This window comes from Melanotaenia boesemani, chromosome 3, assembly GCF_017639745.1.
Source record: "Melanotaenia boesemani isolate fMelBoe1 chromosome 3, fMelBoe1.pri, whole genome shotgun sequence".
In the NCBI taxonomy this organism is placed as follows: domain Eukaryota; kingdom Metazoa; phylum Chordata; class Actinopteri; order Atheriniformes; family Melanotaeniidae; genus Melanotaenia; species Melanotaenia boesemani.
Genome location: NC_055684.1, coordinates 97,246 through 107,102, shown reverse-complemented (window position 1 = coordinate 107,102; position 9,857 = coordinate 97,246). Strand labels below are relative to the sequence as shown.

General features: G+C 38.2%; 1 long non-coding RNA gene across 1 annotated transcript; it reads right to left on the bottom strand.

Moving 5' to 3' along the window:
• Positions 1-7,631: 7,631 nt before the first annotated feature.
• LOC121637070 lies at positions 7,632-8,296 on the bottom strand. Its single transcript, XR_006009795.1, has 3 exons — positions 8,269-8,296; positions 8,075-8,118; positions 7,632-7,757 (listed from the first exon to the last, which is right to left on the bottom strand). It is a non-coding gene; the product is annotated as an uncharacterized LOC121637070 (long non-coding RNA).
• Positions 8,297-9,857: the final 1,561 nt, after the last annotated feature.

Sequence of the window (9,857 nt, the reverse complement as noted above, 5' to 3'; positions counted from 1 at the left end):
GCCAGAGCACAGTGTAGCAGGAAGATAACCACGTCTTCCACTCCGATGCCAGGCTGGTAGGAAAACTGCAGTGGATCCATGGAAGGTCCCACCGTGGAGGTGTCCCAGAATTAGTCTCTCCAGGAGCGGACTTTTCACACTAGTGCCAACTCCTAATACAAGAAAAAAAGCGTAGGTTTGCACAGATTAATGATTAAGATTAATGACTGACCACAAACAGGAGGTGAAAGTTATTGAGATCTAAAAAGCTAAAGTTCAACTGTGTTCAGAACAAATTTCACTTTGTTCCTTGTTTTATTTATGTTTTTTTTAATGGCAGAAACATCAATAAAAACAACTGAAAGAACCATATGATTAAATGCATTCAGTTGGATTTGTAATCTGGATTATCTTCTACTAGTCTGAATCTAGGAACCAGCTGCTGATACGTGGTCACACATATCCATTTCTCAATCCAAAATAATTTATCCTATTTTTCTGCTAGATGCTTTTACTGTGGTTACATCATTAAGGGTTCATTCATGCAGCTGTTATTTAACTGTGAGAGTAGATTCTAGTCCTACCACAGTATGGACTCAAAATATAAATGACAACAGGAAAAGTTGACTTCAGAGTTATCAGAGACTTAATGAACTGTTTGATGATAGGACCGGCTCCTCCTCTTCATCGGGTTCACCTTCTAGTACCAGGTCATCCTCTTCATCAGGTCGGCTTTCCGGTCCACCAGGTCCTCCTCTTTTTCTGATCTGCCTTCTGATACCGGGTCATCCTCTTCACTAAGACCACCTTGTAGTACTGTGTCGTCCTCTTCACCAAGACTACCTTCTAGTACCGGCTAGTCCTCGTCATCGGGTCCTCCTTCTACTACTGTGTCATCCTGTTTATCAGGTCCGCCTTCTGATACCGGGTTATCTTCCTGCATCCTTCTGTGTAATTCTTTTAGTCATTGTCATTCCCTTTTAGTGCTCCTAAAAATAAATCACAAGAGCCAACTTAATACCTTTAATTTTTACTTTCCAAGAGAGGTTATGCTTTATCTCTTCATACGAGAAGTAGAGATGTAAAATCAAACCATGCAGTTGATGAACCATTACACTCCTAATTACCTCAAATAGAAATAGTTGTATTAAACATCAAAACCTTTTCATCAATTTAAGCTACAAAGATAAAGGAAGTTAAATTAGGTGACACTGATTGAAATTTACCGTAGACAACATCAAAAAGACGCAGCTCTCAGAACTTGTTCATGCCATGGCGTCCAAAAAGGTTGAACTGGAGCGCCACTTCCCTGGACATGAGTAATGCCATCATTCTTCTGGCGGCATCTTCAAGTGAAGAATTTCCTGTTTCTATTAAGGCATTGTATGGGGTATGGGTTCTCTCCAGGGTCTTTATTTCCACCTGCTGCAGGTACGCTTTGCTGGTAAGATGCCGCTGTTGATGGAACAATGCAGAGTTAATGTAGGTTGCACACACACACACACACACACATTCACAAAGTATGATGATGCATATTGATTATTGGGTTATTAATAAACTGAGCAGGGCCAGTACATACAGAGACGATCAACTGCTTTATGTAAACAGATTTATAACAAGAGGAGGCAGAAATAAATCAGGATGGTGAATACACATGGAACAACATCAATGGGATGAAACTGGTATAACTTACACATTTAGTCTGTCAGCAGCTGTTTGCCGCTTCCCTCACTTTGTTAATCAGGCTGTATGACCTTTTCTGGTGATGACACTTTTAAAGTGCTCATACATCTCCATCAGCTGATGAGAAAATGAAGCTCTCGGTTTGCTCTCTTTCTCTGCTTCTCCTCTTTTCCATCATCCACTCGTCAGGGCTTCCTACGTTCCTCAGGACCTCCCACATAGCCAGGCTATGTAAGCCTCGCTTGGATTAGCTCAACTAGATGCGGCTGGAATGTGTTAGTGGAACGAATTAACCTTAATTCAGAGCTGGTGTTAGTTCAAGCAACGCTTTTTCTGATACAGCCTGGCTTTCTGTAGCTACGTTCAAGGAAAACCCCCTGGTACACAAAGACCGAAAAGCATGTAAACACAGTGAATGAACACAAACAGAGACAGAAGAAGGACCGATTTATGCTTTACGTTAGTAACACATAGAACATGTCTCACCTTACTCTTCTGGCCTCAGAACTTCTATCCACCAGGATAAAACCGCATTTAATTAAAAACTGTGTTTCACGTCTTCTGGGAGCAGTTTCCTATGGCAAGCCGTTTTGACATTTATTAGGTAAACGGGATATGTATGTCAGATATCTGTATTTCAATTCTTCCTAGTCAAAATGAACATTTCAGATATCTAAAATGACATTCTTACTAGGACAAATGACGTCACGTTCTCCATTCATGTGTATTGCGTTTTTACTTCCAGCTATCCTAAATGACATTCCTCCTATCTAAAATAAACATTCTGGATATCTGAAACAGTATTCTTACTAGGAAAAACGTGAGTTTCTGATATCCAGAATCCAATAGTTTCTAGTCATAATTTTCATTTCAGATATCAGAAATGAAAAACACATTTCAGATAGCTACAAAATCATTTCAAACATCTACAATATTTTTTAAATAGTAACAATGTCATTACAGATGTCAACTACTGCTAATATGACTTGTTAAAATTACATTTCAGCTATCTACAATTATAATTATGTCTAGGAATAATGCAGTTACAGATACCTACAAACATATTTTAGTTATCTTGAGACAGAATGGTGGGGCACCATTTTGACATAAAAAAGACTAACTGACTCTCCACATTTCTATTTTAGGTAGCATTAAAGCATTCTTCCCAGTTAGAATAATTTTCTTGCTCGTCTGAACTGCTTATTTCCTGTTCAGAATTACAGCGTTCCTAGTGACAATTGTGATTAAAGACATTCTATGGCAAGCAGTTTTGACATTTATTAGCTTACTGGGATATGTATGTCAGATATCTGTATTTCAATTATTCCTAGTCAAAATGAACATTTCAGATATCTAAAATGACATTCTTACTAGGACAAATGACGTCACGTTCTCCATTCATGTGTATTGTGTTTTTACTTCCAGCTATCCTAAATGACATTCCTCCTATCTAAAATAAACATTCTGGATATCTGAAACAGTATTCTTACTAGGAAATCGAGAGTTTGTGATATCCAGAATCCAATAGTTTCTAGTCATAATTTTCATTTCAGGTATCAAAAATCATTACTAAAACAAACTAATGTAATCACCCGCGTGTGACCCATAATGCTTAGCGGCTCACATTCCGTATTTAACACATTCAGCTTCGTTAACTCCGTTTTCTCCACGAGTTGTAATGGCATTAGCGGTCATTGACAAGAACAACCTAATTTAAAATCCGCCCTGTTTTTGGATTTTGGTAATTCCTTTTTTTTTTATTTTTCCTTCTGAATTGAAAGATGAAGACATGTTAACAGGCGGCCCGGAAGTTAGACTATTTCTTTCAAATTAAAAGCCTAGATTAACACGTAGCATCGTGCAAGCACATACTGTGTTGACTCATACAAAACAATATGAATATGTTCGTTCGGGCAGACAGCGACCCCAAGATGATGACAATAATAATAATATAATAATAATAAGATAATGATAGATAGATAGATAGATAGATAGATAGATAGATAGATAGATAGATAGATAGATAGATAGATAGATAGATAGATAGATAGATAGATAGATAGATAGATAGATAGATAGATAGATGGATGGATGGAAATAAAAGCCTAGTGGGTAACTAGGATTATAATGATTGTTCACAGTGATCACAGTGCTGTGAACTGTTCATAGCTATTATTCCTTGCTGGCTAAGTTACGTTGAACGTCTGGAATTTATCTGTGCCAAGCCGTCATATAACATGGTGAACAACTTAATCTGCCAAAGCGGAAAATCAGCATTTTCATTCAGATTTTTCCAGTGGGTAGGTCATTTTGTGCAGTTTTCTCAATAGTAAATGTAAATGGAGTCTAGAAAAGTTGTTTCATCAGTACAGCGCAGGAAACTTCTAATATTCTATTTCCTTACACAGCTGCTGTTACTGAATCACCACAAGGTGGCAGAATACATGAGGGACATGGACTGGACTTTTGGCAGGCTACACATTCTGAAGACTTTATTCCATGTGGGAATGCCAAAGATTGAACAATATACCAGCCACTCCAATGTACAAAGGAAGCTGTTGCCACAGTTTCCACAACAGTGCCTGATATGGAGCCTGAGTGAAATTAGGGTGTAATCAAGACCTGTTTCTATGTTTATATCACCATAGAATAAAACTATATGTCATGTCAGTATTGATGAACTTTTAAAAGTCCATTTAATAATTTACTACACTAGAATAAAACTCCTGATTAAGTTAATACTTAAACTAACTGGCTTTCCCACAGGAATCCTGGTAATAACCAAAAACACAACAGCTTGATTTTGATGGTGCACAAGCTCTTTAAGGTAGTTACCACTTGTATGGGAGATGATGTTAAATATGAAAGGCTGCTGGCAACAACTGATGAAAACTAAGTGTATGCTGGTTTTACAGTGTATGCTAGTTTAACAGATGTAGCTGTCGAACATATGCCGATCTGACAACGTATGCTAAACTGACAGAACATGGGCAGACAGACCAAGTGTTTGGGAGAGGACAAAATGGACAGAGGTGTACAGGAGGACATGGATGCTGACGTGCTGCTTCAGTGCCATGATTATGATGTGAAACCAGAACCAGGAGCTTTAGGTACAGTGCACAAAATCATGGGGCTCAATATGTTTTTCACTTTTAAGGTTTGCCAGTTACCGTCATCTACTGACATTTTGGCATCACACTGAACAAAGAGCTGGTACACATCATCTGCCTCCAGTGCAGCAGCTCCTGACAAGGCCACGGATCCACTGCATCGACCAGTAGGAATAGTTTATAATTCAAGTTTGTGGTTTAACTTTTAAAACAGCTTTCTGCCAAGTAGCCCTTGAAAACACTGTTTTTCATTTTAATAAAGCTAAAATTTTCTTTTAAATGACCACTATCCCTTCTTCACTTTACCAGAACCAATGTCTTCCAACAATTGTTGAATAGTTCCAGTTCTTGCTGTACCTGTCTCTTGGTCTGAAGGAGAAAGATCTCAGTGACCGTTTCAAAGTTCATCAGTCCACTGTAAGCAGGATCATTACAACCTGGATCAATTCTTTGTACACTTGGCGAAGTTGGGATATGGATGTCTCCTGACATGATTAAAGCCACAATGCCAAACGTGTTTGGAAAGTACTCTGACACCCCAGTAATTATTGACTTTACAGAGATGAAATGTCACATACCTTCATCTTTACTCTTACAGAGTGAGATGTTTTTACAGTACAAATCCCACTCTGCCATGAAAGGAATGTGTCCCCACATGGTGCTATCAATCCTGCTTCTTCGTTGGATTCTGGCTCTATTAGTAACAAAGAATTGTTTAGGCAATCTGGCATTATCCCTCTTCTGGAAAAAGATATGGCCATTATGGAGAATTTTAGAATAAATGACCTGGTGCCCTTCAAAGTTTACAAACCACCTTTTCTCACTAAAAACTCAAAGCTATCACATGACGTGCTGTTCACTCAGGACTTTGCATGGTTAAGGATACAAGTGGAAAGGGCCAATAAGGAGAACAAATTATTTGACACCATCATCCCCTGAACCTTTGAGGCAGTGTCAACCAGCTTTTTGCAGTAACCTGCCTCCTGAGTAACTATGAAAACAAACCTCTGGTCAAAACTTGGGCCAAGGAACTGACAGCAGGTTAAGTTGCACATGGGGTGATCAGATAGCTCAGTGGTGGCCTACTAGTTTACAGAACAATAACATGTTTGAAAATGCCATTTAGACAGGGACTTCTGTTTCTAATGATAAGTAATCTGTCACTTTAAATTTTAGTTGCAGACGTGATGGCCAGACCAGTGGTAGCACCCTGCTGACGCAGTCTGATTGGCTGAGACACCTGCGCTGCAGAGTGGGTGATGACTTCGCCTAATTGCCCAAAATGCAGAGACAGCATCTTTGTGGACCTGCAGTTTCATCTAACAGGATTGGTGGATGTGATAGACATCCTCCAGCCTGTCATCAGGGGATAGAGTTTCGTTGTTTTTATCTCAGCTGGTGCTTTTTCTGTTCAGTTATAAAGTTATGGTTAAGTTGGGGTCGCTGTCTGCCCGAACGAACATATTCATATTGTTTTGTATGAGTCAACACAGTATGTGCTTGCACGATGCTACGTGTTAATCTAGGCTTTTAATTTGAAAGAAATAGTCTAACTTCCGGGCCGCCTGTTAACATGTCTTCATCTTTCTATGGGCTTTATGCGCAGTCTCTTCCGGGTCACGATAAGCCAGCCCAACTACTTCCGGTTGACAGCTGCCAAAGCGGTGAATATGTTTTTTACCCGTTGTCTTCAAGACTTGCCTCCATCAACGTGGACGATGTCCACAGGATTTTCCAGAAGCATACGACGACGTCCGCAAGCAAGCGGATTAAAGGCTTTAAGTTGTTTATCACCGACTTTATACACGATTATGAAGGTAAGTGTTTCGCTAACAGTGGTAGCTCGAAGGTAGCGTCATAAGAAGACAGGCAACCCAGTCTCACTCTAAATCGTGTAATACCTACGTTTGTCCACAGGGCAAAACGTAGCCATTTCACAAAAAGGGCTCTGAAATTGTAGCATGGTTACGTTTCATTTTCTTAGTCATTTCTATGGGCGTACTTTGGGTCACGTGACTGCCAAGTTTCTACCCGGCGTGAACTAAAAACATGGCGGACATCCCTTCTAATTTTGTTGGAAAATGCTATATTTTAAGATCGATTGTGGCTTTAGCCTCGTTTTGATAGCTTTTCTAGCGACAAATGAACACTTTTTTTCATAGTATCCATTCGGTTTATTTACACAATTAGTAGTTTTTTCGCTTCGTTGTACAATCCTTCAACGAAATTGTAGGAATACTACGTTTCGGATTGTTGCTACAGTGGTTTCTACGGATGCTATTAACAACAAACCGGAAGAAATGTAAATGGTGCGTCAAAGACTGAGTTCCTCTTCAACCTGGTTACATTTAACCACAAATATGCTTAAGCTACTATCCATAAAATAATTACTTGTTTGATTTGAAAAAGATAGCTATTAAAAAAAATTAAACAAATCAAAGTATTTAGCCACAATACAAACTATAGAATTTTTAATTAATACATAGTTTGTCATTTGATTTAATGAGCCAAATCGTTTAAGACAGGTTTCATTAGACCACAAACTACGATCCCATACAACACATTCATTTATGCCTAATTTGTCTTTATATATTATACTGGTAGGTCTATGTAATTCATTTTCCTGAACTTTAGCTGTTTATATTTTTATTCATATGTTTGTATTAATACTGCTACAATTTTCTTTTCCTTCTGGGGTAGATCAATCATTCAGTCTTCCTATTTGTTAGTATGAATGCATGTATTGCAGTACAACAACATCTGGATCACACCTTTTCAAATGTTTTTATTTTATTACAAAAGATTATGCAATATGGACATAATAAGACCCACCATCAACACCAACAATAATAATAATAATGGATAATAAATTAACAAAATATTATAAAAAAAGGAAAAGGACAGCAGCCCACAGAATACTGAAGGTAGCTGTTTTAGTTCTTTGTATTCTCCTTTGCCACCCACTGTGGAGGCCACGTCTTCCCACTGCAATAAATGTAAAGAAGATTCAATGACAACATGACAGTAAAAGACACTGAGTGGGCTTCAGTTTGTAGCTCATTCACTTTGTTAACATGCTCACAGTTATATGACTAGTTTGCTCACAGTCTTATGGTGATGATTTCACTGAGGTTTTTATATACACTCAAGCTATAAATGCAATTTAAAATAAGTTTATACAAATAAATAGCACAGAAGCATTTAACAATAAATACCTTACAACTTCCATTGCATGAATAATAAAAGTTTCAATTTAAAGACTATTTTTTTAATAAAATTAAAAGAAGGGAAATCATACATACCACATGGAACATGGTTCCCACTCCACCAGCTCTATTTGTTTCCCCTGAAAAATATTTTAAAATGTTTACTGCTATAAGCAATCACACTGTCGGAGGACTTTAGGGCTGTGGTGCATTAAAATCCACTAAATACATTCAGACTAAAGGTATATATTCACATTACATTTTTACTTTAAATAATGACAAAGGAGAACCTTCTGGATTTTTGTCTTTAAAACTTGCTTCACCTGGTAATACTCGTCCTTTACCCCGACGATATGGCTGCAATCTGAAAGAGCAAAAAGTGTACACTTACATTTTTTAAAACATTTGTTATAGAACTGCCAGGGGTGCACAGAAAGAAAATTATACTTTTGGTCTTCCAACAAAATACAATAAACTGCAGTTGATTAAAAATGCAGAAATGCTGGTGCCAACATAGAGTAGAAGACTAGAAACGCACATGTTACACAAATTAAAATTCTTTACATTGGCTGCCTGTGATTACCTAATTGATTTTACAATTATTGTATTCATTTTTAAGGCACAGCACAGCCTTGCATTGGGCTGTCTCTCAGAGATGCATTTAGTTTACGTTGTACTTCATTTAGCCATTATGCTCTCAAACAGTGGACATGTGTGCATGGGATCTGAGAATATCTATACTTTTAAACCAAAAATAAACAAATTATTCCGTCAATATTTTGTATGTAGGGTTTTTTTTAAATCAACTTTTCATAATGTGTAATAACTCAATATTTTATTTAACTGCTTTTTTCATCACTGTCTTGGGTGGTCTTTGTTTTAAATTTGTTGCTTGGAATTATTTTTATTTCAGGTCTTACTGTTATATAATTTTTAACTATTTGGGTTTCTTTTTCTATGCCCATCTTTGTTATTACCGTGTGTTGTCACTATTTTATGTTCTATTCTATTCTACAGTCATTTAGCAGACGCTTTTATCCAAAGCGACTTACATTTGAGTAAGTGAGTAAGAACAACACAAGCAAGAATTCAAACAAGATGGGACGTCATAATTAAGTGATAGTCAGACCGCTTTGAGTCCAGTTGGACCAGGTGCTGCCATGTAGTGCTGGAGGCAGTGCATATAATTTTTTTTTTTTTTTTTTTTTGTCATTTTAAGTCATTTTGTTAAAATACAAGATCACGATTTCATCACACAATATCAACTTGGGCATAGGGGCACACAGCTTATTCAGTACTTGGTTGAGCCAAAGAGCTGGACAAATCTTTCTACCTCATTCTGAGTAGAAGAGTTAAGCTAAGTGTGGAAATGCTCCTTAAACAACTGAGTCTTTAGCTTGCTTTTAAAAGTGGATAAGGACTCTGCGGATCGGACGGAGTTTGGTAGATCGTTCCACCACCGGGGAACAACAGAGGAGAAGAGTCTAGCTACTGATGTGGCGCCACCTTGTGGTGGGAGCACTAAGCATCTTTCGCTGGCAGAGCGTAACTGTGGAGAGGGGGTGTAGCTCTGGATTAAGGAGTGGAGGTAGACCGGAGCCGTTTGGGTTATTGTTTTGTAAGCCAGAAACAGAGCCTTGAATCTGATGCGCTGCAACTGGAAGCCAGTGGAGAGCGATTAGCAGCGGAGTGACATGAGCTCTTTTGGGCTGGTTGAAGACCAGACGTGCTGCTGCCTTCTGGATCATCTGCAGAGGTTTAACTGAGCATGCAGGCAGGCCAGCCAGTAAGGAGTTGCAGTAGTCAATGTGTGAAATGACCAGAGCCTGGACCAGGAGTTCTCATTTTTATATCACTGCACACTGAGCTACATTTAATC